Source organism: Elephas maximus, chromosome 15, assembly GCF_024166365.1.
Source record: "Elephas maximus indicus isolate mEleMax1 chromosome 15, mEleMax1 primary haplotype, whole genome shotgun sequence".
NCBI lineage: Eukaryota > Metazoa > Chordata > Mammalia > Proboscidea > Elephantidae > Elephas > Elephas maximus.
In genome coordinates this window covers 54,323,614-54,350,560 of record NC_064833.1, presented here as the reverse complement: position 1 = coordinate 54,350,560, position 26,947 = coordinate 54,323,614, and positions in this window count along the sequence as shown.

The window sequence follows — 26,947 nt, the reverse complement described above, 5'->3', positions numbered from 1 at the left end:
TATAATAGATTCACATTAAAAACAAACAAAGAAAAGAAGTATTTATTCATTTTACAACAAGCTGAGCTGGCTCCACTGGCCTCTTGAGACTCCAGCTCAGGCTGACCACCTTCATTCCGGTCGCCTTCTGTGGTCAAAGCAAGTCATGTGGGGAGGGCGCTACCTCCTGATGGAGGAGCTGCAAAATCACCAAGGCCGTGGATACTGGGAATGGCAGAAAATTAGGCTAATTTCCCCATTGGTCTCTTACATTGGTTGTAGCTTATGACAAAGATAACGTGCTTTCTGTACTTTTATGCATTTCTGAAGGCTGAAACTTCGGAAGTACAGCGCACTTAGGCCTCTTCTTTCCTTTAATCCCTGAAATCCCTTGACATCAGATTTTAAAGATTATTTTGAAAATTAAATTTTGAAATTTTCTTAACAGAGTATGTTTAAATATTCAGGATGATACTTAGATCGTACCGGTAGGAAAAAGTCACAATGTTTCACCAAGTAAGGAAATATCTTAGAAAAAATTAGACGCGTCAGGATTCTTTTACAACACTGTGCTACTGTTGGAAGTTAACAGGGCTGTTGTCTTTCTGTATTACCCTGTTTTAGTGTCTAGCAGAGAGCCTGACAAACACTGGTTAAACTAGTGAATGAATTGAAATCAAAATACAGGACAGAGGAAAGAATGGGAAGGAAACGGAAGGAAAATTACTTCTTGAGAACAGGGAAAATACCTTTTCATGAGTGGAGCTCCAGGTCTTACTGACATAAAATGTCTGATACGTACCAGGATCTCAATACTTATTTACTTCTGTAGTTGAATACACTTGCCACGCATTTGGGACGTCAGATATCTAGCTACACACATTAGAACAGAAACAGCTCTAACGATACTCTTAATTTCCAAAGATATGTGATCAGGATAAGAGCTAACCTATTGTCTTTAATAAAAATTTATACTAATGCTGCCCCACTAAAACGTACACTCTATAATTCAATATACAAGTCACACTAAACATTGACCATCCCTGTCCCAAGTTCCTTTCTTTAGTTTCTTCCCTCACACAGGTAAATCTGAATGGTAAAAATGTAGTTTTCAAACTACATGTGGTTTTGAAGAATTCTGAAAACTGGTGATGAAACTTTAGTTTTCTATGGTAAAAGTTTAAAAAAAGACTAACCCATTACCCTCCTAACAAATATCATTATTATTTTCTAAAAATCAAACATTTCAGGGCTTTATTAGGAGTGAGTGTGATATTTTCCAAACACAGAAGGCCAAGACCAAGTCATAGGAAAAGAGCACCAAGGGGTGAGGTGCAAAAGGGATAAAACATGGATGTTGAAAGAAGGGGCATATTAAGGTCAAAACAGTCTGTCATTCCTCCATCTGCCTAAATAAACTCCAATCTTTGTTCATGTCTTCTGACATTCTGAAGTCTCTGTATACTAACTTTCAGACATTACATATGTGTATTCTCTGATAGATGTTTTCAGATCTTGACTGCTAAGCATAAATATTATCCGGTTTAGAATCACCAAATGCTTATGGATAACTAGAATTACAAGATCAAAGGATTAAGAGATGGAGCAGTGTGATTTGCAGGGTTCCTGGAAAGATTACTTGGAAAATATGAAACTTGAAGATAAGCCTAGCAAGGCAGACCAGAACTGGAAAGGGGACAGGCATAGTTGAACTCAAGGAAAGCTGCAAAAAAAAAAGAGAGTGAAAAAGAAGGAAGGAAAGAAAAGAAATATATCATTCATTTATATAAGGATTCAGATTGCTCTGGATGTGCAAATTTTATGTGTTATTTAAAAAACTTGTTGCAAGATATAAATAACATTGTCAAGCCCCTTTATGTATGTCATAATCAGATATTAGAAAAAGCAGTGAAATACAGAGTGAGTTATTACAAATAATTTCTCCACAGGTCTATGAATTAGAATAAAACTAGGTAATCAGTGATTACTATAGGCATTGCCTTTTTTCCCTAAAGGCATAAATAATACACTTACCTCATCTTTAATGACAAAAAGCGATAACATGGAAATAATCATGTAAGATGTTGCTGCATTTGCTATAAAAAAGAGAAAAACAACACTCAGCTGAGCTATTTAATATATTTTTTTTTATAGTGATGTACATACAATATTCCATGAATTTTTACAGGTACACTTCAGTGACTGATTACATTCTTCAACTTATGCAACCATTCTCACTATCTTTTTGCAAATTATCACACCACTCTTCACATAAATCCAATGCATTTTAAGCAAAACCCCCACTTTCTCCCTCCCTTTCACCCCTGGTGACTACTAATTACTTATGTTTTCTATATATTTGCTGATTTCATATAAGCGATGCCATACAGAATTTATCCTTTTGTGTCTGGCTTATTTAGCTAAGCATAATGTCATCTAGGTTCATCCATGTTGTAATTTTCTTTTTTTTTAAAAAAGATACTAGACATGTCTTTTTGTGTAATTCCTTATAATTTTAAATTGCCCAAGTTGAGAAGTAATAATAGCTGACACAGAACTCTTACCGTGTCCTTTACCTTTAATAACTAATGTAAATACAAGAGTCTTATGAGGTAGTTGATATTATTGTCTCCCTATTTAGGACGGGGGAATTGTGGTATAGCGAAGTTAAATTAACTTTCTTTCCCGAGGTCACCTGGCTAGTTAGTTTCAGAGCTGGCGTTTTGAACCAGGCTGTCTGACTCCATCCGCAAGCTCTTAACTAATCTACATATTGTCTCTTGAATAACACAGTCTATCAATGCCATCTTTTCTATTAATATTTCATACTTTGAAACTATGGGTAAAAATTGCTTGACCCATATTTTGATTTAAATATAGCATAATTCTGTTTTATTTAACATAGGCATTGGATATGAAACTTTATGTACTCTTTTTAAAAATGTTATCTAGTGTGTAACTGATAAGATTAAATTTCCTTTAACTTCTTTCTGTAGTGCTTAGATGGTATTGCAATCAAATATTATGTAAATCTATTTTCAAGCTTTGCCTTCAGAATAGTCTTAATTAAAAAATTTTTACTCTCACCTTTAAAATTTTTTGCTTACAAAATGTCGTTCATAAAAATTCTGTAAATAACTTGAGATACTACTGAAACTTACTTCTTACACCATTTAAAATGTAGTCAGTGAAAGAAAGCACATCCATTCAGTTAAATGTGAAACAGTGTGCATGCCAATATCTATCTTATCATTGCTCTGATGTTTTTTGACTGCCATGACATTCAAAATCTCAACTTGTTGATAATGTTTGACAATAGAGTCTTGACAATTTAGATCTTATCAGTTTTACAACTTATTCCTAAAATTGATTGCATTTGAAATTTAGTGGTCCTTGGCAGACCTGTGGTAACAAATAACGGCTAAAGGTATCATGTGTTCAAGACTTAGTCCAACATGCAGTCAAATTATGTAAAGTGGGTATTATTCTGTTTCCTCTTGGCCACACACCCTTCAAAAGCCAGAAAAGCTTTTTTAAAATCATGCTTCTATTTTTTTATCAATAATTTATTCATTTAAATAAGTTTCAAAACCATATTTCCAACTACTGATGATACTAATATTTGACCTTAAATTTCTTTACTTTCTTCTTTATTTCTTAGGACTTTCGATACACCTTTTTTCTAACTTTAATTTTTTTAATGTTTTTACATACCAAAATGTTTCATTTTAAAATCACATTTGAATGTTGATCTAGTAAATAACCGTAATGTCAACATTATTTTATTACTTCCTTTCTCCATATTACGGATAATGTTCTGAAGCTAGCCTGGTTTTCTTTTCTGTGTAGGTATCCTATTTTATTTTTCTCTTAAATTTTTTTTTTTTTTTTGCCCTTATTCCCTATTTCCCGTTATTTGAGGTCAGAAATTTCACACACACACACAAAATTCTACATGTGGGTCTTTTGCCAATGAAAGTTGGGCCTTTTTGTTCTGAACTTTTAACTCATTCCAGGGCTTAGTAAAAATTTCTTTGGTACCCACCAGTCATTTATTCATTCAACAAATATTTATCAAATGCCTACTATGTTCTAGTCAGCACCCTGAGTGCAGGGATAGAGTAAGTGGCAAAAAAGAGCTAGTGCCTGCAGAAGGAGACCAATAATAAAAATGTACACAAATGGTTCTGATTTTAATCAGAGCCAGGGAAAGATGGAGTGCCCCAGATTGGGAGTGGCTATTTTATAAGATAGGGAAAGACTTATTGATAGACTGACATTTGAGTAAGACTTGAAGGAATTAAGGGAATGAGCCAAACATTTATTTTAGAGCGGAGCATTGCACCTAGTAATTAGTTGATTAAAAGGTTGATCTTCCCAGTAGATACTTATTTTCCAGAAAAAAAAATTTTTTTTTCTTCTTATTTCTAACATTTATTTATATGAGATTATCTTTGTTTACCATATCCCATTTGCTTTCTATGTTATGCAGCATCTTACTGGTCTGCTCTGCCCTCCTTTCCAGCATTGCTAGATTTAAATCTTTTTTCTTCCATTTCAGTGGAATTTGGATGTGAACACTTGTATTCTGTCAGCCATGTCAAATTGGATATATCCCATTGAATATTTATTCCACCTAAAATTTATGCACTCTCTCCATCTTAGTACTCATAAAGAATAGATGCTTGGAGCAAGTTAACCAAATTAACCAGGAACATTTATATACTTGAGAAGAGCTTTCCTCTAGACATGATACTGAGTATAAATGTATCCTAGACATTTTTTTCAATAGTGAGTAGGTATATAAAATTAATGGGCAAAGATTGACATCTTTTTTTTTTTTTTAATCTGTTTTTTCCAGTTCACTGGTTCTCATTTCTTCTATTTCCATTTTAGTGGTTTCTAATGGAAGAAAGTAAATCAATTTATTTTTCTTCACGGTAGTAAAATCTTAGTAAAATATGTTAATCCCTGAATGCTGGTGGAATCTAATACTGGCCTTGGAAATAAATAAAATTATTTACTTGAAAAAGAATGTATTCCTTGGGTAATTGCAAGGCAATTTTTTGAAGTTTTTCCCATGTTACCAAATGGTAAGTAGATACAGTTCTCACAGTAGCAAAGGTTGTGGGTAAGGGAATGCAGGGACTTTTATCTGCTATTACTTTGACCTTTTTTCTGTGAAACAAAATACATTTACTTAAATGAGTTTACAGTGTATTACAAGCATACCTCATTTTACTGTGCTTTGCTTTATTGTGATTCACGGATATTGCATGTTTTACAAAATCAAAAGTTTGTGGCAACCCTGGATGGAACAGGTCTATTGGCTCCATTTTTAACAGCGTGTGCTCACTTCGTGTCTGTGTCACATTTTGGTAATTCTCACAATATTTCAAACTTTTTCATTATTATCGTATCTGTTATGATGATCTGTGATCAGTGATCTTCGATATTACTATTGTAATTGTTTTGGGGTGCCACAAACTGCTCCCATATAAGACGGCGAACTTAATAAATGTTGTGTGTGTTCTTACTACTCCACCGACTCTCCCATCTCTCTCCCTCTCCTCAGACATCCTTATTCCCGGAGACATGACAATATTGAAATTAGGCCAATTAATAACCCTAAAGTGGCCTCCAAGTGTTGAAGTGAAAGGAAGAGTAACAGGTCCCTCACTTTAAATCAAAAGCTACAAAGAATTAAGCTTAGTGAGGAAGGCATGTTGAAAGTCAAGATAGACCGAAAGCTAAGCCTCTTGTGCCAAATGGTTAGCCAAACTCTGAATGCAAAGGAAAAATTCTTGAAGGAAATTAAAAGTGCTACTCCAGTGAACATAAAAATGATTAAAAAAGTGAAATAGCCTTATTGCTGATATGGAGAAAGTGTTAGTGGTCTGGATAGAAGATCAAACCAGCCACAATATTCCCTTAAGCCGAAACCAAATACAGAGCAATGCCTTAATTCTCTTCAAATCCGTGAAGGCTAAGAGAGGTGAGGAAGCTGCAGAAGAAAAGTTTGAAGCTAGCAGAGGTTGGTTCATGAAGTTTAAGGAAAGAAGCTGTCTCCATAACATAAAAGGTGCAAGGTGAAGCAGCAAATGCTGATGGAGAGGCTGCGGCAAGTTATCCAGAAGATCTACCTGAGAAAATTGATGAAGGCGGCCACACTAAACAAATTTTCAGTGCGGATGAAACAGCCTTATATTGGAAGAAGATACCATCTAGGACTTTCATCACTGGGAAAGAGAAGTCAACGCCTGGCTTCAAAGTTTAAAAAGACAGGCTGACTCTTATGTTAGGGGCTAATGCAGCTGGTGACTTTAAGCTGAAGTCAATGCTTACTTACCATTCCAAAAATCCTAGGGCCTTTAAGAATTATGCTAAATCTACTCTGCCTGTGCTCTATAAACGGACCAACAAAGCCTGGGTGTCAGCTCATCTGTTTAAAACATGGTTTGCAGAATACTGTTGAGAACTATAGCTCAGGAAAAAAAAAAAAAAAGATTCCTTTCAAAATATTACTGCTCATTGCAATGCACCTGGTCACCTAAGAATTCTGATGGAGAGGTACAGGGAGATAAATGTTGTTTTCATGTTCATGCCAGCTAACACAGCATCCATTCTGCAGCCCATGGCTCAAGGAGTAATTTCTACTTTCAAGTCTTATTATTTAAGAAATGTATTTTGTAAGGCTGTAGCTTCCATAGATGGTGATTCCTCTGATGGATCTGGGCAAAGTACGTTGAAAACCTCCTGGAAAGGATTCACCATTTTAGATGCCAGTAAGAACATTCTTGATTCATGGGAGGAGGGCAAGAGACCAACATTAACAGGAGTTTGGAAGAAGTTGTTTCCAACCCTCGTGAATGACTTTGAGAGGTTTAAGACTTCAGTGGAGGAATTAACTGCAGATGTGGTGGAAATAGAAGAGAACTAGAATTAGAAGTAGAACCTGAAGATGTGCCTGAATTGCTGCAATCTCCTGATAAAGCTTTAATGAATGAGGAGCTGCTTATGATAAGCAAAGAAAGTGGTTTCTTGAGGTAGAATCTACTGCTGGTGAAGATTCTGTGAACGTTGTTGAAATGACAACAAAGCATTTAGAATATTACATAAACTTAGTTGATGAAATAGTGGCAGGACTTGAGAAGACCAATTCCAAATTTCAAAGAAGTTCTACTTTGGGTAAAATGCTATCAAACAGCATTGCATGCTACAGAGAAATCTTTCATGAAAGGAAGAGCCAATCAAGGGGGCAAACTTCATTTTTTTCTTATTTTAAGAAATTGTCACAGCCAGTCCAACCTTCAGCAACCACCACTGATCAGTCAGAAGCCATCAATATCGAGTCAAGACCCTCTACCAGTAAAAAGATTATGACTCACTAAAGGCTCAGATGATGGTCAGCATTTTTTTAGCAATAAAGTGTTTTTTAATTAAGGTATATACATTGGTTTTTCAGACATAATGCTATTGCACACTTAACAGACTACAGTAGAGTGTAAATATAACTTTTGTATGCACTGGGAAACCAAAATTTCATGTGACTTGTTTTATTGTGGTTGTCTGAAACCGAGCTCTCAATATCTCTGGGGTGTACCTGTACTACATTTAAAAAGTTTCTGATAAAAAAATTCTAATAACTATTTTGTTCTAGTACCATGAATATTTATATGTTTTTTCATGAGAAATTGAGATTACCATGCGAAATTTCTAGAGCTAACAATACCACCATTATTTCAAAATGATAAATGCAATGGCAGGAAAACGTAACATATTTATGCTAAATTGCTGAGAAGTCTGAGGTTCAAGGATTCCATTATTTTTGTTGCTGTTCTTAGGTGCCTTCCAGTTGGTTCTGACTCACAGCAACCCTGAGTCTTACAGAATGAAGCACTACCTGGTCCTGCCCCAACCTCACAATTGTTGTTATGCTTGACCCATTGTTGCAGCCATTGTGTCAATCCATCTCATTGAGGATCTTCCTCTTTTTCACTAACCCTCTACTTTACCAAGCATGATGTCCTTCTCCAGGGACTGGTCCCTCCTGATAACATGTCCAGAGTTCATGAGATGAAGTCTCCGCATACTTGCTTCTAAGAACATTCTGGCTGTAATTCTTTGAAGACAGATTTGTTCATTCTTCTGACAGATCATGGTAAATTCAATATTCTTCGCCAACACTGTAATTCAAAGGCATCAGTTCTTTTTCGGTCTTCCTTATTCATTGTCCAGCTTTCACATACATATGAGGCAATTGAAAATACTATGGCTTGGGTCAGGTGCACCTTAGTCCTTAAAGTGACATCTTTGCTTTATAATACTTTAAAGAAGTCTTTTGCAGCAGATTTGCCCAATGCAATAAGTCGTTTGATTTCTCGACTGTTGTTTCCAAAGGCATTAATTGTGGATCCAAGTAAAATGAAATCCTTTACAACTTCAATATTTTCTCCATTTATCATTGGTCCAGTTGTGAGGATTTTGGTTTTCTTTATGTTGAGGTGCAATCTATACTGAAGGCTGTGGTCTTTGATTTTTATCAGCAAGTGCTCCAAGTCCTCTTCACTTTCAGCAAGCAAGGTTGTGTCATTTACATATCACAGGTTGTTAATGACTCTTCCTTCAATCCTGATGCCGAGTTCTTCTTCATATAGTCCAGCTTCTTGGATTATTTTCTCATTATACAGATTGAATAAGTATGGTTAAAGAATACAACCTTGATGCACATCTTTCTTGACATTAACCCACACACTATCCCTGTGTTCTGTCCTAACGACTGCCTCTTGATCTGTGTACAGGTTCCTCACGAGCACAATTAAGCACTTCGGAATTCCCATTTTTTGAAATGTTATCCATAATTTGTTATGATCCACACAGTCGAATGCCAGTCGAATGCCTTTTCATAGTCAGTAAAACACAGGTAAACATCCTTCTAGTATTCTCTGCTTTCAGCCAAAAGCCACCTGACATCAGCAATGATACCCTTTGTTCCATGTCTTCTTCTGAATAAGCTTGAATTTCTGGCAGCTCCCTGTCGATGTACTGCTGCAACCACTTTTGAATGACCGTCAGCAAAATTTTACTTCTAGTGATATTAATCAGTATTGCTCAATAATTTCCACTTTCTGTTGAATCACCTTTCTTTGGAACGGGCATAAATATGGATCTCTTCCAGATGGTTGGCCAAGTAGCTGTCCTTCAAATTTTTTGGCATAGAGGAGTGAGCACCTCTAGCCCTGCATCTGTTTGTTGAAAAACACCTCAATTGGTATTCCGTCAATTCCTGAAGCCTCGGTTTTAGCCAATGCCTTCAGTGCAGCTTGGGCGTCTTCCTTTAGTACCATCAGTTCTTGATCATATGCTACCTCTTGAAATGGTTAAACGTTGACCAATTCTTTTTGGTGCAGTGACTGTGTATTCCTTCCATCTTCTTGTGATGCTTCCTGTGTTGTTTAATATTTTCCCTGTAGAATCCTGTAATATTGTAACTCGAGGCTTAAAATTCTTCTTCAGTTCTTTCAGCTTCAGAAATGCAGAACATGTTCTTCCCTTTTGGTTTTCTATTGCCAGGTCTTTTGCACATTTCATTATAACACTTTGTCTTCTCAAGTCGCCCTTTGAAATTTTTTATTCAGCTCTTTTACTTAGTCATTTCTTCCATTCACTTTAGCTACTCAATGTTCAAGAGCAAGTTTGAGTCTCTTCTGACATCCATTTTGGTCTTATCTATCTTTCCTGTCTTTTTAATGGGATATGTTATGTTTACTTCACATTTTCCTATTAAAAATATCACATATACTAAGAAAGTGATTTCTCAACTCATATTTTTCTGGTTAGGAATATCACAACATTTTGAAAGTGGATCCCACAATTTAACTGAAAGTATTGGGGAACTGATTGAAATGAAGATGCTCAGAGTACAGAAAAGAGGACAGATTTCATTATGACCATCACTGTTATTTAAAAATCTCTTATGTAGGAGACATAAATGTATTCACTGCCCTAGCTCAAAGAATAAGAACTAATGGTTGGAAGTCATTGGAATGCCATGGATCCAGTTGGGACACCATGTGTCAGGAATATTACAGCAAACACTCTAGGTGTATGGTGCTGGAGGTAAATTATGTCTAAAGTACTGTCTCAGAGAGTCCATTATTTCCTTAAGTGCTGCTTCTGTACAAATACCAGATTGAAAGCCCTGTGTCTTTGTTTCAGGTTAGGTTAGTTCTTTGGAACATTAGTTGATGTTTGGTTTTGCTGAGCTAGATTTTGTTGTACTAAGTTGAGTAACTTCTTTCTCTTATTCATTCAGGATGCCTTGAATAAGTTTCTTTCTAACATTTTAAAACTAGTATACATAGAGTTTGTTTATTATTTATGCTACGGAACCTAGTTTTTGTGTTCTTAGAACTCTAATCCTCCTGTGATTAAATTTTACTAACATTTAATAAATTTTTTAAAGTATATATGCAATAACCATTTCCTTTATTTTCCTCCAGGCACCACAATTTTTAGAGTTAGCTGTTGATCAGATCTTTTTTCCAGCACACAACCAGATTTAATTTTCCAAATTTTCTTGCAGTTAGATGAAGTGACAGAAAGTAGTTCTAGCCAGTGAAGCAGGGTGAGAATTGATAAACTCCATTCTGTAGCAAGAATTACAGAACCTTCCCACTCATAATACTTTGTTACCTGTCTTTCTTGTTTGAACCTGAGTGCAGAGGATCTAGAGGAAGACTCTGAGTCCTCTGGTATGGAGAAGCCATTTGATGGAAAGAACCAGAGTCCTTGAGTGATTATTAAAAGTAGGACCACCACCCCTCCCCACCACTCTGCCCTGCAGTATGCTATGAACATGAAATCAACATTATTGGAGTTTGTACAGCGCTTAGCCTATCATTTCTAACAGCAATCAGATAAGGCATAATTTTGGTTGGACTCTATGAGAAAGCATCATCAGTATTATCACTACAAACATAATTTCTATTTTTAGTATAATTTCAAGCTAGTTTTGTACACAAAAGCTATTTATCTTCAACTAGCCTAGGACTTCTTCAAGGACAAAAAAAAAAAATCTCATTCATCTTTGTATTTTTGGCATCTGACACGTAATGAGAAGTAATAAAAAATTTTGTTTAATTATGTAATTAAGTACAATCGCTAAAGCCTAGGAACCAGTCAAATGACAAAAGTAGCAGATAAATGCAAAAAAAAAAAAAATTGGGTTATAAACCTCAGGTACTTCCCTGGCAAACTTGAAATAAGCAACAAAGATATGATAAAAATAGAATAATCACCAGAGTTCATTTCAGTTATAAAATGGAACGTGCTGTATGGTTCCTGAAGATGGCATGGTCCAGAGAGATGTCAATAAGAAATACATTGATGATACTATGAGTGGGTGATTATATCTGTGTCTTATGTAAGATATGAAACATAAATAACTTAGTTGTAAATAGCATCAGCTGATTTTTTCACTTTTCACCTTTTTCTCAGTTATATATATTTTTAGCAACTAAAAAAAAAGAGTAGGAGCACTTCCTCTTTGTCTCACCTTGCCTTTTCTTCCTTTCCCTTCCTTTCCTGAACAACTGCAGGTAAAATTGCAGCATCCGCAGAGGATGCTTGCCAGGCCCTGGTCCAGGAGCCAGAGCAGGGTGATGCTGTCTGAGGGAAGGGGATAGTTAGTTGCAGGGTATCAGAGCACTGGTGAAGTGAGGAGGTGGTCTGATGGGGGATCGCCTGGCATGGGTTGTGAACATCGAAGCTTGGTGAAAAAGGTGACTGAAATGTGGGATATCAGAGCTGGAGCTTGAGCTCCACCCAGGGGAGCAGGCAGAGGAAGTGATGAGAACTGAGTTACATACAAGAAGATTGATCAAATATGTATATATACTAAGGGTAACTCGAACCAGCTTACTTACTATTAGAGAAGTGAGTTATAATATGAAAGGGAGAAAAGATGGAGAGAAAAAAATGGAACCCTATAGTATTGCATTGGAATTGGAGTTATTGGTGTAAACTTATTGTTTATAAAATGTATAGATAAAACATTTGCTGTTCAGTGGACTCCAACTCACGGTGACCCCTTCTATAGAAGATATAAAGATAAATATCCACTGAGAGGACTTGGGAGCAGTGACATTCCATAGCAACGAGCACACCTAGTAGTCACATCTTGGCTTATATAGTAGAGCATAGTATTCTCTACTATAAAGAATCAGGGCTTCCTGAAGAAATGGCTGATTCAAGTACTCCCACAGGGAAAATAAAACATGGAGTTGAAATATTTTTTTGGTACAAAAATAAGAAAGTACTCAATGAGTGGTGAGGATATGACAACAGGACATTGAAGCCAGCTGGAAGGTTTCTTACCAGCCAAGTTGAAAAACTTGAACCATGATTCCAAATTGATATAAATAGATAAATTGAAAATTTGATGAACAGGGTATTTACATAATTTGATACTCTCCATAAAATATGTACAGTGAAACCTATGAGAACTGGAACTCGACATACTGCCTTGTTTTTCTGAGTCTCCCAAGTTTTCTGCCCTTGTTGTTTGTTTTAGTGAAAATACTTGATTTTCCTTCTCTAACATGTTTCCGCTTTACACAGGTTCTAACTTTTGAAGATTTTACTGTGTTAATTACCAAGGGAAGGAGTAAACTTACAATGAAGTATTGCAGATATTACCTTAATCAAGTTATCAAAGTTAACATCACAATTATATATAACTTCATATTCACTAGAATCACTAAAAATTAAAAGTCTGATACCACCAAATGTTGGCAAGGATGAGAAGCAATTGGTCTATCGTACATTGCTGGTATTAATTGAAAATTATTCAACCAGATTGCTTAAATCTTCGGCCATTTCTTCTAAGGTTAGACATACATCTACACTATGACCCAACATTTCCACTCCTAGGTATTTAACCCAAAGATCAAGAAGATATGACCCCCCCCAAAATTTATAAAATTGTTCATATCAGTTTAATTCCTAGTGATTAAAAAAATGGGGGGGAACCCACAAATGCTCAGCAGCAAAAGAATGGATAAACAGATTGTGTTTCATTAGTACAATGGAACATTACTCAGCAGTAAAAAAGTGACAGACTGATATATATAATAACAGAGGAATCTTGCAGATATTATGTGATGTGAATGAAATGAGAAAAAGAAAGAGGATATATCATGTGATATTATTTGGTAAAACTGGCCAAAAAAAAAAAAAAACAAAAAACCTATGGTGATAGAAGTCAGAAAGTGGTTGCCTCTGTGAAGAGGATTAGACTGAAAAAAGTTATGAGGGAACGAAATTACCAGAGTGATAGAGATGTTCTTTACCTTGCTTTGGGTGTTGGTAACAGAGGGGATTACCAACTGTCAAAGCTTATCAAACAGAAGATATAAGACAAGCACTTTCTTTTTATTTTATATTTGGTGAAAATATACTTAACATACACCCATTCAACATTTTCTACACATACAATTCAATGACATTGGTTACATTCTTCACATTCTAAGACAAGTGTATTTTATTATATATAATTTATAACTCAACTCGGTTCAAAAAATGAGTTGAATGATGTTTACTGTTTTGCCTCTAAAATGCAGGGTACTATGGCGTATTCTGGGTGATTATGAGCCCCCCCCCAAAAAAAAAGAAGAAAGAAAAATAAAATAAAAAATTACTTCATTTCTGTATTCTATCAGTCAGCATAGATTCACTGGGCACAAGCACCTGCCACATCCTCTGTTCTAGGCACTTAATGCCTTCACAAATCTTCTCACGGGAAAGAAAAACAAATGGTAAATAAGTTCATAAGATGATGTTGGGTATTCTGTTTGAGCTGAACAAAGGAAGGCCTCACTGAGAAGACATTTAAGTGGGCTCAAGATGAATAATTGAGGGAGCCATTTTGAATTTTGAAGAAAGAGAGATGAATTCAAGAATTTATTTTGGTAGTACAAATGAATTATTTTGCATATTGTAGTCCTTTATTGTGTTTTTTTAAATGGAAATAGTATACAAGTCATAAAACTGATTAAAACAAAAAAAAAAAAAACCAAACCCAGTGCCGTCGAGTCGGTTCTGACTCGTAGCTGATTACTGTCTAAAAATTCTAGAAGATTATTACTGCTATTTGGAAGAAAAACAGTTTTGGCAGCAGTGTAGGGAGTGGAATGTGGGAGGACAGTATTATCTAACGCGTGAACTAAACTCTACTCTTGCAAAACCAGATGAAGCTCCTCAGAAATCCAGCATGCACTGGTCAGCGTTTCTCACACGTGTGACAGGATCTAGGATTTCTACTCCCTACATGTGTTTAGTGTGTCACCGTGGACATCTGCTAATGTCGAACATCTGTTTTTTGTTTTCATTGAAAGATGTCTCATTTGGATTGCCAAGAAAAGAATGGGGTCATTAGTTATTCTCCAATGTGGAGTTATCCAGCCTGTCACCCTAATATGAGGAATAATAATGTCAGTAAAGTCAGAACCACGACAGCTAATCCTAAGGTTTTCTTCACACTGAGAGCTGTAACAGACATGATTTCAAAAGCGATTGCCAAACTATCACAAAGCTCTAAATAAAAACAAAAGTGGTTTTATTCAGCGTTTATTACCTGGGACTCACTCTAAACTGGTGTTTCTGAAAATTACAGTAAAACTGTAAATGATGGACGAGGTACCACACTCATGTGCCTGCTGAATTACTGATGCTTAAGTCATATTTAGTGTAGTTTGAGCTCATTCGTATCTGCTGAAAATGAATAATCCATGTAATTTATTAATTTGCTTATTTTATTAACTATGCCAAGTTGTTCTGTAGTCATGAAATCTTACTATGTTATGTCAAAGACCATATTCCAGAAGGAAATAAGCTATTGTACATGATGTGTCCTTTAAATCCTTATTATGTGTGGCAACAGTATAAAACCAAATTCACTACCATTTGATTTATTTTGAGCACCCATAGGCCATAAGGTACTATTCCAGGTCTTGATATAAATAGTTGGGATGCTAAGTGGCACACAGTTTTTTTCTGATTAGGAAATCTGTTTTTATATTCATGCATTTAATCACATTCTTCTAAAATATCTTTTTACATTTGCTAACTAAAAGCTCTGTGGGAGATTATTAGTAAGACAGTTAAATTGGTTTGAATTTTTTATATACATATTATACAAACATTTATTCAACATATATTTAGACCTAACTTATATTCACTCATTATATTCACAATTTGAATTTAAAAGCAATGAAAACACAAGAGATGATATACGTAGAAGAACTGCAATAAAATAACCTTTGTGCTGTGTAGCACTGTACAGATCATCTTGGCCAAATCTTTATTTTAAAAATGGGAACAGGTCTAATGTCATTCCTCAGTTTCTTAGTTATTTTCTATATTTTGCAAAATGGGAGCATTCTTTGATGCAAGAATGCCTGGAAAGACTCTGTGTGTGTCTTGCATACATAAACATAATTCAATTATTTATGTATTTATATATTTGGTAATTATTCGTTATAAGTACCAATTAAACTATATTTCCAGATCCAGTTTGTCTTTGAAGGTCTGACTCTGTTCTTTATATCCAATGCATTGCTCAAATAAATGATCCCGTTTCTTCTTACCACGTGCCTAGTCAGTCTATCTGCTGTTATTTTCCAGATGTCCACAGTTATATAATACATTTTCAAAGTTGGCTTTGATTATAAATTTAGTGGTTGGAATCACAGTGCAGAATACTAAATAATTGAAAAAATATCCACTCATTTAATCAATCTAATCTTATGTTTTCACATAGGAGGATGTTAAAAATGAGTATTTGCAAATGGAGCAACAAAAGGAATGGAAAGATTTCAAGGTATGATCTACTACTTATAGCAATAAGACATGTAGGAATAACTAAGCATTCTTACCTTGCAGTAGACTATATTAAATTCGTGATAATTTCTTCAGAGAGAATGAATATTAAAGGAAATTAAATATTTAAATAAATGAATGTTAAAATATTTTACTGAAAAGTAACATTTTTAGTTCTTTATAGCTTAGCACTGCCTCACAAGAGACATGTAAAATAAATTTACAGTAACTCCTTTTATTCTCCAAATTTAAAGGGATGAATATGCATTAAGTACCTACCATATGCTAAGTAATTTATATACGTTGCTTTATTGAAACCCTTTAACTACTTTTTTTTATTTTATTAAAGAAACTAGTACTGGAGTGAATAAGAAAGTTGTTCAGGTAACACAGATAATTAATGTAACTGCTAGGAAACTCTGGTGGTGTGTAGTGGTTACGAGCTACAGCTGCTAACCAAAAGATCAGCAGTTCAAATCCACCAGGTGCTCCTTGGAAACCCTGTGGGGTGGTTCTACTCTGTCCTTCAGTGTTGCTATGAGTTGGAATTGACTTGACAGCAACAGGGGCCAGTAATCTAACTCAAGTTTGCCCAACTCCAGATACAATGGACTGTTTATACCTTTATGTTTTTTTTTTTTTTTTAAGTGGGCTATATAATGTGGTTGTCAAGTGATGATAAAGCATTTTAACTTTGTCAATACGTGTCTGAGGAAAAGGTAAATACTATGGTGATTTCCACACTATTATGGGATCAATCCGAATTTTTGTCACTGAAAACTAAGTGATGATAATGTAACCATTATCATCACCGTCACCATCATTTATCAAACACCTTCTACAAGATGCACAGAATGGGCAAAATCCTATAGAGGTCTTATTTGTGCATATTATTAAATGTATTTAGAAACAAAAGGAAACACTGTGGAGAGTGTGATGAATTTGAAAAGAATAGTCTCTAACATGCATAACCCAAGACCCAGTGCTGTCGAGTCGATTCCGACTCATAGCGACCCTACGGGACAGAGTAGAACTGCCCACATAGAAAATACAAATAGGACACAGCAAAATTGCCTAAGACAATCCACCACCTTCAGGAGTAGCAACCTCTATTTTTCTGGCTAATAGAGTAGATTAATGTGGTATGAGACACCACACCATTGATAAAGGGTAGAATTGGCAGGCATAAATATTGAATAGGACTTTTTATTATTATTTTTTTAAACACAAATACTCCAACAGAAGAACCCCGTCCACTGGTGGAGATATAAATGGTGTCACTGTTGTGAAAAACAGTTTGGCAGTTCCTAAAAAAGTTTAACATAGAATTACCATATGGCCTAGCAATTTGACTCCTGGGTAATCCAAAGAATTGAAAGCAGGGTCTCAAACAGATATTTGCAACCAATGTTCACGGTGGCATTATTCACAATAGCCAAAGGTGGAAACAACCCAAGTATCCATCAACAGATGAATGGTTAAACAAAAGGGAACATATGCACACAAACATTATTCACATATAATTGAAAAATGAAGTTCTGATACATGCTACCACATGGATGAGGCTTGAAAGCACTATGCTAAGTGAAATAAGTCAGACATAAAAAGATAAATATTGTATGATTCCACTTATATGAAATATCTAGAATAGGCAAATGTAGAGACCAAAGTTTATTAGTGGTTGCCAAGGATTGTGAGAAGTGGGAAGTGAGGAGTTATTGTTTATTGCTTAATGGGTTCTGATTTTCTGTTTGGAGTGATGAAAAAAGTTCAGAAATAGACAGTAATGATGGTTGTACAACATTGTGAATACAATTAATGTCACTGAATTAAGTGTACACTTGAAATGGTTAAATGACAAATTTTGTGTTTTATATATATATATATTAACACAATTTAAGAAAATACTCCAACAAGCTCCTTAGATAAATAGAAGAAAGTGTAATGGCTTTCCAAACAGCAAGGCTTTGAGCACTGTGGCCGGGCCATGCAGGTTAAGTGCTAATGTCCATAAGCACAGTGTTTATTTCCTCCCTTTGTGTTGTACGTCTGTAGACTAGGGTGGGGACACTGACCCACTTAGTAAGAAGGAGTGTGTCAGGAAAACTTTCCAAATATTTATTTCTGTTTGAAGAAGCACAGTGAAGCAATGAGGGCGACAGATTCCCACATTACAATGCTACCTCCCACAGCCATCTGCGATGATGCAATCTCTGGCAGAGTACTATTTTGCTCTGGTCTTGCTAAATTCTTAATTCTGTGTTCTTGGTAAGCTAATTCTCTTTTGCTCAGATTCTTGTCCATCAATGAGCACGGATTTTGCTCCCATTAGAAATTTGCGTTGTGCTAAATATTACAGTTTACTTAAAAATTAAAGTCTATTGTCGAAATACATATTTTTCCTTTTAAATTCTAGTTCTTTCTGAAATAGAAAGTTCATCATTTATGAATGGCTTTTATCCCTCCCCAAAATAATAAATAACATTTTAATTCTTTTCCATTTCCCTTACGATGAAATCCAAATTTCATTTTGTTGTTGTTGTCGCCGTTCAGTTATATGCCATTTTGTGGTAACTGTGTCCTGTCTACCTCTCCTGACTGACTGAACTTATTTCAGCTCCCTAAAAGGCCATGGTCTGTCTGAAACATCTTTACCTACATCGATTTGTAACCGTTTTTAGTTCCTCTAACACTGTAATTTTGAACAAGGCAGGGATGACAGGCGCAGTGCCTGTCACAAAATGGGAACTGCATAATTATGTTGAAAGAACACATGAATGCGTGCTATTATGTTGAAGTGACTCAGAATAAAGGTGCCATAATTTTGTTGATGTCACCCCCAAATCTGTCTGTGGCTGGATTCCCCTGGCACATCTGGGAGCTCAAGGTCCTTCCTTTATCTATGCGGTTCCTCTAAAGATTTTGTGCTGCTGGACACTGTCATCATGTATTTAGAAAATGATTCGGGGAGCTTCTAGCTGGATAAGTAAGGTGTTCAGAGGTAGTAAAGTTATTGTAGAAGCAATTTAAGAAGAGAGATCCACAGAGTTTATCTGGATCTGGTTGCTCTTGTATCAAATCCTAGGATCTGGCTTATTTGCCAACCGTGCAAGATTGTCTGCCACATAAAAAAAAAACATAAGCTCTGGTTAAAGGTGTCCTCGTAGTTGCCATTTGATGATTGATCCTGGCAGGAAGTCTGTTCTAGCGCCAAGGAGTTATCATGGAAGCCAACCTTGATTTCATTTCTTCCTGCAACATATCTGTCAGGGAATAATAGAACACCTAGGCACTTAAAATTTTTTTTGTGAGAGTGAGCACAACAGATTTCGTAGTATAGACATTACACGTGCACTAACAAGAATTGATTGTGTGCTTTCATATTCATGCTTTCTAGCCTGGCAGCCTTAAGCAGTATAGGTACTCCGTAGACATTTTTCTGATTGACTCATAAAAAGTGAGAACTAGAAACAAATGAATTGGAAAGAGTATGGGAAAATATGGAGTTGTACGCAAAGGTGTATCAGTGTCTAACAAACTGCAAAAGCAAAATAAAACAACAATACTTGATTTGTAGCATTTCCCAGTTTTCAGGGTATAAATACTACTGTTGTAGCCAATTTCAAGCTCCCAAAGTGATGTCACTGAACGTGCAGTTGGGCAGAGGTGTACACTATCAGTCTTAGGGGACTGTGAGCCTGTTGCAGTATACACTGGTAGTAGTACATCAATATAGAGTATATCCACCATACACTATGCTCAAGAGCATGAATAGAAAATTATAGTAAAATAGTTAGGGCATGAGAGTTTTGAGTGTTTATTACCTTTGTTTTTAATATGCTGCCATTAACTGCCATCAAGTTGCCCCCAACTCATGGGGACCACATGCACAATGGCGTTGGACCGTGGTCATCCATAGGGTTTTTATTGTCTGACTTTTCATAGGCAGACGGCCAGACCTTTCTTCCTAGTCTGTGTTAGTCTGGAAGCTTCACTGTAATCTGTTATGCATCATAGCAACACACAAGCTCCACTGACAGACGAGTAGGGGCTGCACGTGAGGTACATTGGCTGGGAATCAAACTTGGTCTCCCACCTAGAAGGTGAGAATTCTACCACTGAACCACCACTGCCACCTGTTTTTAATATAATTTGTTTTAATTCGAAATTCATATAATTTAATTTTTAATAACGGCTGGGAAAAAACCCTGAAACTTTACCAGTCATCTCTCATGAATGGGTGGAACTTACTCCACCAGACCACTGGTTCCTGACATCTCTATGTGATTAGGCACTTACACAAGCCTGAGTTACCAGCGATGCACAGAAAACAGTGGGTTTTAATTTAAAACTCTCTAAAGAATAAAGGAAGGGGCAGGGAGATGTGGAGCCTTCCAGCAGGACTGTTGGGGGGCTGGAGACAAGAGAGGTGGTGTAGCCACTTAGCACTATACGGAAGATTAAGTAAAAGGTAGAATTTATGTGGAGGGGGGATCACTTCTCAGTATCTATTGTCAATAAAAATTAAATAAGTTCCTGCATTGGCCATATTATCTTCCTGGATAAACCTGCTGGTTCTCCTAAATTAACTTTTCTAGTGAACAATGTTTGGTATCCAAGCTTTTTGCTTCTTTTCCTCATTTAAACTACACAGTCCTGGAATCTGATTTCTCTGCCATTCCTGTCTCTAATCAAACCCTGTTGCTATTCTGAGCAGGTTGAACTCCTCTATCAAACATACAACTTTCTGTGCTTAATTTTCCTTCTCAAGGTTTTGCCTTCATGACCACTTTATTTGGTTTAGTTTCCTCATTCTTCCAGTACAACTTCTACTTTTGGCTTTGTTCTTTCTATTTTCCCTGACTCTTCTTAACAAATTTCAGATCCTAATCTTCCTTCAGAAACCCTGGTGCTGTAGTGGTTAAGTGCTACGGTTGCTAACCAAAAGGTCAGCAGTTCCAAACTCTTTGGACCAGTTCTACTCTATTCCATAGGGTCACTATGAGTCAGAATTGACTCGACAGCAATGGGTTTGGTTTCAATAGGTTTTAATCTTCCTTTGGAAACCCTGGTGGTGTAGTGGTTAAGAAACTAGGCTGCTAACCAAAAGATCGGCAGTTTAAATCCACCAGGGGCTCCTTGGAAACCCTCTGGGGTAGTTCTACTCTGCCCAATAGAGTTGCTATGAGTCGAAATGGACTAGATGGCAACTGGTTTGGTTTTTGGTTTTAATCTTCCTTCAAATGACAATACTGAGCATACTCTACCAAACACTCCCTCACTGTCCCCAGCTGCAACTGATTATTGTTGTTAGTTGCCACCAAGTTGGCTCCAACTCACAAATGATAGTCCTTTCTTTTTTTTTAATATAATTTTATTTATTTTGCCATTATTGTTGAGAATATACACAGCAAAACATATACTATTCAGTAGTTTCTACATGTATCATTTAGTGACATTGATTACATTCTTTGAGCTGAGTAACCATTCTCACTCTCCTTTTCTGAGTTGTTCCTCCCCCATTAACATAAATTCACTGCCCCCTAAGGTTTCTATGTAATCTTTCAAGTTGCTGTTGTCAATTTGATTCCATATACATAGTTCATAAAGAACATAATGCTTAAGGCAGACATTTTTCAATAGTTTAGCTAAACTATTGTTTGGCTTTAAGAAGACTTCAGGGGCTATTTTTGGTTTAACATTCAAATGTTTTCTCAGGGCAATAGTTTCAGCGGTTCATTTAACCTTTATAGCTCCAAGAAGCCCATAAGAATTGGAAATTCTGTTCTGCATTTCCCTTCTTTCATCAGGATTCTTTTAATCAATCTTTGATCAAAATGTCTGGTAATGGTAGCCAAACACCATCCAGCTCTTCTGGTCTCATGGCAAAGGAGGCAGTTGTTCATGGAGGCAATTACCAACACATTCCATATCTTCCTCCTATTCTTGACTCTACTTCTTCCTCTATTGTTCCAGGTGAATGGAGACCAATTATTGTGCCTTGGTTGACTACGCAAGCTTTTAAGACCCCAGGCGCTATGCATCACACTAGGAGGCAGAATGGAGACACTAAACATGCTACTCAGCCAATTAACTGGGATGTTCCATGAAACCATGACTTTAAACCTCCAAACCAGGGGTTCTTTCTTAACAGACACTTACAGTCCATAATTTACAATTAGATTATGTACTGAACTATTATTTGCTACTTTTTTCTCTCTCTTTCTTTCAAGTATATTTTAGATACTTGCAGCTAGGGACTATACAAAATAAAAAAAGTGCTGCACAAATAGGAAAACTTAATAAATATTTAATGTTAGCTTGAGTATAGAATTGGAAAAAGAGTGATTTGAAAAACAAATGCTTTTCTAATAATTTTATCAGGTTTTGCTCCATAATCCTAATGTATTTGAATTCTTCTAATAGGTTGAACTAAAAATTGACATGATAAAACTAGTTGCAATGTATATATTTGATTCAAATTTATTCTCAGAATAGAGAATTTCTGTTTTATGATTAATCTGGTCATCTTTAAATGAAATTTTAAAGTATGAGCCAGAGTAGAATTGTGGCATCAAGTAGAAGTTTATCTGAGCAGGAAAAGAACCAAAACAATACAAATGCTAGAAAAGAATGAAAACAGAAATTACTTTTCAAAATATCTGAAGTAATCACTCCATATTAGTTTCCAAACTGCATTTAGAAATGTTAAAGCAAATATTTAATATATTACAGAAATAAAATTTAAAATCACGGACCCAGCTCTGGGCCATCACTATAATTTTCTCATGGGTTAAATGAGAATTTGAAAAAGGGTAAAGCGTGTAATTTTTAGTGGGCATAATATGAAATGATTAATGATATTTGTTATAGTTTATTATGTTTATTTTAATTAGTATTTATACTTACTAAGCATCTTAAAGTAATCTAAGAATAACTACTTATTGTCAAGAAGAGGTAGAATGGGCACAATTTATCACATATCTCTAAACTGTGCTGTAAAACTTAAAAACAACAAACACAAAAATACCCAGGAAGAAAGAAAAATAAAATATTCCCATTCACTTATGTTATAGAAAATTTTTATTTCTTCTACAAAATTGTAGAGCCAAAAATACCTAATTCCATGGAAAAAATAATTTTAAGTAAACATGAAATGTACAAATGCCCTAGTCACATATGCCTTTTTGATTATAGACACATGTTTAAATCAACCTTCACACTTTGTTTTTTTTTTTTTCACACCAGGTTTTTGGTCCTAACATCGTGCCTCTACTATATTCATGTCCTGGAAAAATTAAGTTAAATGCCCTTTTAGCCTTTTCTTCTCTAGGCTGTATTTCACTAGTTCCTTCATTTCCCCTCATATCCTATTTTCCTATTTTTTAATTACTTTGTTGCTCTCTTATGGACACTTAGAGATTAACATGAGACCCTTAAATTAAATTTCACTTGTTATGCCTAAATCACTATGTATCGTTATTATATTAACTGAACTAATGTCTCAGGCTAGTCTTCTTGACTGAAATGGAATATAGCATTAAACAGTGAAAACGATTTTTGTAGCCTACTATACCAACTATAGTATGATAAATACAGTATGATAAATGGAGAAAAGATTGAGGTACTCAAGGATTTTACTTGGATCCACAATCAACGTCCATGGAAGCAGCAGTCAAGAAATCAAAAGACCCATTGCATTGGGCAAATTGGCTGCAAGAGATCTCTTTAAAGTGTTAAAGAGCAAAGATGTCACCTTAAGGACTAAGTAAGGTACACCTGACCCAAGCCATGGTGTTTTCAATCGCCTCGTATGCATGCGAAAGCTGGGCAATGAATAAGGAGGACCGAAAAAGTATTGATGCCTTTGAATTGTGGTGTTAGCGAAGAATGTTGGATATACCATGGACTGCCAAAAGAATGAACAAATATGTCTGTGAAGAAGCACACCCATAATGCTCCTTGGAAGCAAGGATGGCGAGACTTCATCTCACATACTTTGGACATGTTGTCAGGAGGGATCAGTCCCTGGAGAAGGACATCATGCTTGGTAAAGTAGAGGGTCAGTGAAAAAGTGGAAGACCCTCAACGAGATGGATTGACACAGTGGTTTCAACAATGGGCTCAAGCATAGCAACAATTGTGAGGATGGTGCAGGACTGGGCACTGTTTCCTTCTGTTGTGCATAGGGACGCTATGAGTCGGAATCTACTCGAGGGCACCTAACAACAATAACAAAAAAAAATACCAATTATTAGTTGATCCTTTCATCATAAAGTTGGTATTTGATCATTCTTTCCACTGGAATTATTATAAAAATAAATTTAATCAGCAATCCTCTAAACTATAGTTTCTAGATTGAGAATTGAAGCACTTATTTTTTGCATCTCTTTGAAAATCTTATCTCAGAGTGTTGGAATTGTTCTTCTGTTTGTCTTCTCCTCCAGACTGTAGGATTTTTGAAGGCAAGGTCTCTTGTTTCAAGAGGTATGTCCAGAGCCAAGCACAGGAAATAGTGCTTACTTAGGCAGGCCTTCAGTGGCAGGCCTTTAGTAAGCATGAATTGGATGATTAAAATGGATAAATATCTGTACAATTCAAATGACTCTCTATAGCATGAAATGTAAAAAAAAAAAAAAAAAGGAAGGAAGAAAGAAAGGAAAAAATAACAAAAGAAAAGAAAATTCATACAATTGGCTACTCTTTATCGAGTACAACTTTGTGTCTGGCTAAGTAATGAAGGATAAACAAAAGTGTTTTTTTTTTTTTTTAATAGATGTTCTGTCTTTCTAGTAGGAGATACCAAAATTACAGAAGCAAAGATACAAGTAATTATATACATAAATTTATCAGAAGTGCTCTAAAGCATACTATAAAGAACTAGGCATACGAAATAGAATAAATTCATCTACTATTTTTCTTTGAATTATCTGAATTTTGCTCTAATATCTTACAACAAACCATAAATTCCTTAATTATTTTGATATAATTTGTGATTTTTTAAAATATCATTTATTTTTTGTTGCTCATGTTGAGAGTATACACCAAAAAACACATCTCGATTCAACAGTTTCTACATGTACAGTTCAGTGACATAAATTACATTCTTTGGGTTGTACAAACATTCTCACCTTCCTTTTCTGAGTTTTTCTTCCCCCATTAACATAAATTTACTGCCCCCCTAATGTTTCCATCTGGAGCCCTGGTGGTGCAGTGGTTAAGAGATCGGCTGCTAACCAACAGCTCCTTGGAAACCCTATGGAGTAGTTCTCCTTTGTCCAATAGTGTCACTATGAGTTGAAACGGACTGGATGGCAATGGATTAAGGTTTCCATCTAATCTTTTGAGTTGCTGTTGTCAATTTGACCCCTTATGGATTGTTCTTAAAGCAGCATAATGCTCAAGGCAGATATTTTTTATTGGTTAAGCTAAACTATTGTTAGGTTAGGTTTTAAGAATAATTCAGAGGATATTTTTGTTTAAGATTCAAATATTTTCTGAGGGCAATAGTTTTAGGGGTTCATCCCACCTCCACAGCTCCTGAATGTCTGGAGTCCATGAGATTTTGAAATTTCTGCATTTCCCCACTTTTGAACAGGGTTCTTCTAAAGAATCTTAGATTAAAATGTTCAATATAGGTAGCCAGGCACCATCCAGTTCTTCTGGTCTCATAGAGGCAATTTGTGACTTTTGATGTTCTTCTTATTTAGCACTGTTTAGCACTTTTGATAGTCCTTCTTATTTATTTTTTCATTTGTGTGTATGTTAGTGTGCATATTAAAACCCATTGCTGTCGAATTGATTTCGACTCAGAGCAACCCTGTAGGACAGAGTAGAACTGCCCCATAAGATTTGCAAGGCTGTAAATCTTCATGGAAGTAGACTGCCACATCTTTCTCCCACAGAGCAGCTGGTGGGTTTGAACCACTGACTTTTCAATTAGCAGCTGAGCACTTAACCACTGTACCACCAGGGCTCTTTGTCAACTAAATTCTTTGTAGAGACAGTTGATCGTATAAACTCTACCCATAGAAAAAATAGTTCTAGATTCTTAAACTAACCTATTATGCCATCAAATTAAAGTGTTTTTTGATACAATACTTTAAGGTATTTTTAGTAAGAGCTAACTATATGCAAGGTAGTTTTCTAGATTTATTCTCTTTTATATTGCAAAGCTTCTTAAATGTGAATATGTCTAGATATTGTGTAGCTTCTTCATAAGTTACTTTTTTTTAGCTCTCAATATATGATGTGAACATGTAGAGTAGTTAAAATTTTTAAACATTCTAAATGAAGTGTTATAATTCTGTAATTTTTCTCTTTGCTAGCAAAATGTGAGAGATTTAATATAAATTTAGTGAATTACATACAGTAATGTCTTACCTTGAACATATATATGTGATTCTTCCTGTGGTGTAAAACTTCATACAACTTCCATGATTCCTAATATAAAGATATAAGTATTCTTCAGACCATGTGTAATTCAAGGTTTGCTAAACCTATGGTTAATAATATAGCATCTGTCTGACTTGTACATAGACTAATTTGCATATGTTATATGCAAAGGATAAGGGTCCATTTATCAGTAGAAAGATGAAAAATTCATGGATTAGAGCTGGGTCAGTGGGGCAGAACATCTAAAGCAGTTACAGCTAGAGAGTCACTTCCTATGAAACAGAGAGTGTTTTAGAATGACAAGTGTTAAAGCAAGAAGCCAGGATATCAAGCCCCAATGGAAGAAAAGTTTGGAAATCCAAACAGAGAGACAAGGTTTTGGGTTTGTTGTTTGTTTTGAATGTAAAAATCCAAACCTACATAGACAATAGAAGATTGATGAAATGGTTATGTATAACAAGAATCAACATAGAGAAGACTAAATCAAACCACAAATGGAATCTTTTGATACACAGCTTACGGTCTGGAGTTCAATCTCTACACTCCAAACAAAAGATGGGAATGCTTGGTCTCTGAGACTCACAATAATTTCTCAGGTACCAGAAAGGACAAGTAGGTTCACAAAATAGCACCAACAGGTTATGCATATGAACTAAAACACAAGGAATTTCTGACCACGCCCTGAAAGTGTAAA